Source organism: Marmota monax, unplaced genomic scaffold, assembly GCF_021218885.2.
Source record: "Marmota monax isolate L192 unplaced genomic scaffold, Marmota_monax_Labrador192_F-V1.1 WCK01_AAM20220418_F8-fsc00142, whole genome shotgun sequence".
Lineage (NCBI taxonomy): Eukaryota > Metazoa > Chordata > Mammalia > Rodentia > Sciuridae > Marmota > Marmota monax.
In genome coordinates, this window is record NW_026692025.1 from 1066907 (window position 1) to 1069500 (window position 2594).

Here is a 2594-nt window from a genome sequence, read left to right on the forward strand (position 1 = left end):
TGCTTTGATACAACTCCTGGGACAACTACTATGTGGAGATGCTTCCAGTGTGCCATTTCTCCATTCGTAGGACACAAATGCTTATTGTCACTGGGCGGCACAGGATCCCACTTGGGGAAGAAAGTGGCTAGGCCAGAAAGCTCGCTGTTCAGAAACGTTCAGAATGGGGAAAGGAGTATTCTCAAATCCAGTGGGCTTCATGATACACCCTTTTGTATGACACTGTTTGCGTATGAGCCCCTAATTGTGCTTTTGTGTGAGAGTTGCCCTTCACAGAATCCTCTTGGAAGACTTGTTGACATCAATACAGCACAGTGGGAAAACCGATACGTGCTTATTGTATTAAGAAAGATGCAGGGGCTGGGGTTGTGGCTCAGCGGTAAAAGCACTCACCTAGCACGTGTAAGGCCCTGGGTTCGATCCTCAGCACCACATATAAATAAATAAAATAAAGGCAGTGTGTCCAACTACAACTAAAAATATAAATATAAAAAAAGAAAGATGCAAGTTACAATCACATCCCAGAGATATAACCCCTGTTAACATTTTGATGAATATCTTCTTCAAGTATATAAAGTGCCTGTGTTTGAGCACACACTCTCTCTCTGTCTCTCACACACATGCACACAGACACACACACACACACACACACACACACACAATTTTAACTTAATCGTCATCTCTCACACCTCTACATGGACAAGCAAAATGGTTCATGGAGGTCAACCTTGGTCCTTTTTGAGAGTTCCTACTGAGACAAGTCTTACACCGTTGCCTCTACCCATTCCCCACCCCCCAAAAAACCCCCAACTTTCCTTCAGTTCTCTTTATCTTCTCTGCCTGGATCTTTCCTCCCCAGGAAGCAGGAGGGGGGTTGACTAAGGTCAGTCCCACGGAGAACCTCAGCCCTCAGCAGCACCCTCAAGACACTTGGTGGCCTGTAGGGTCCCCATACTCTCTTGTGCTGACTACCCCAGGCTGGAGATCCTTCCACAAGTATGATTTCCATCAGTGACATGGGTGTCGTGCGGGCTTTCCCAAACTGCCTCTGGTCGTGTTGACGGATGTATTTCCAATGTGAATTTGTAGAAACTGGAAGCCATGGTGAGAAGTAATGTAACCATCGTCTCAGAATTCCTCCTCCTGGGACCGTCAGAGGTGCCTGGACATCAGCCCCTCCTCTTCAGCCTGTTCCTATCCATGTACCTGGTCGCGGTGGTGGGGAACCTGCTCATCATCCTGGCTATCGGCTCTACCCCCACCCTCCACACGCCCACGTACTTCTTTATAGCCAGTCTATCCTGTGTGGACATCTGCTTCACCTCTGTCACTGTACCAAAGATGCTGCTGGACATCCAGACTCAGAGCCAGTCCATCCCTTAGGTTGGGTGCCTCATTCAGATGTATTTTCTGATTTTATTTCTAGAACTGGACAATGTCCTCTTGGCGATGATGGCCTATGACCGATTCGTAGCCATACGTCACCCTCTTCACTATGCCGCAACCATGAGCCCCGAATTCTGTGTCACCTCCTTGTCTGTGGCTCTGATTGTCACAAACATCTATCCCTTGGTCCACACCCTGCTTATGGATACACTGTCATTCTGTGCAAGTGTCAGAATTCAACACATTTTCTGTGAACTCTATGCATTGCTAAAGCTCTCCTGCTCAGATATCCATGTCAATGAGTTGGTTGTTTATACCCTGGGGAGCCTTCTTTTTGTGACCCCCTTCCTCCCGATTTCTCTTTCCTACATGCGCATTTTCTCAGCCATCCTAAGACTGCATTCTTCTCAGAGCAAGATGAAAGCTTTTTCCACTTGTAGTTCTCACCTTGCGGTGGTGTCCTTGTTCTATGGGACCCTGCTTGGGATTTATCTGTGGCCTTCCTCGTCTTACACAGTTGAGGATTCCGTGGCCACAGTCCTATATGCAGTGGTGGCTCCCATGCTCAACCCCTTCATATACAGCCTAAGGAATGAGGACATGAAGGGGGCCCTGAGGGGCCTCTTCAGTTGAAGCAATGTCTGGTTTTGGTGACACCAACTTCTGCTTCTGAGCCAGGATGCCTTGTCTTTTCCTCCCCTTCACTGGGAGGGGACTGTCCCTCTCTCAAGACCCATCTCCCAAGCGTCTGGCTGTGTCCCACATTTCTGCTGTCTTCCACCTTCATCTGCTCAGTGAACCAGCACTCCCAGATTGACTTTGGTGTTCCTGGCCCTGGGGATGTAATTCCCGGGCATTCTGTATGTCCCACGTCCCTCGCCACCCGTCTGGAGCCCTGCCTGTCCCTTGAATTTGTATATGTACCGACTTAGGCCCTGTGTGGTCCCCAGAGGTAGGCAAATGGAGGCTCAGAGAAGGGTTCCCCTTCTGCAGCCCCCAGGGGTAGGAACTGTTTGGATGGAGCCCAAGAGGTTCCTTTCACTTCTCAAGAACAACAGGCACAATGAGGTGCTCCTGTCCCTGGGCAGCAATAGACGCATGGGCTCTGACCTCATGGCCCAACCACTAGACTTGTGAGCCAAGTGGAGGAAAGTACAGGTGCCCCTTCTGTACTCCTGGGCTGAACATGGCTGTCTTCCCCATGTCCA

General features: G+C 49.5%; 1 pseudogene; it reads left to right on the forward strand.

Annotated features, from left to right (window-relative positions):
* The first annotated feature begins 1031 nt into the window (after positions 1–1031).
* LOC124098741 (olfactory receptor 1N2-like) lies at positions 1032–2019 on the forward strand (annotated as a pseudogene).
* Positions 2020–2594: the final 575 nt, after the last annotated feature.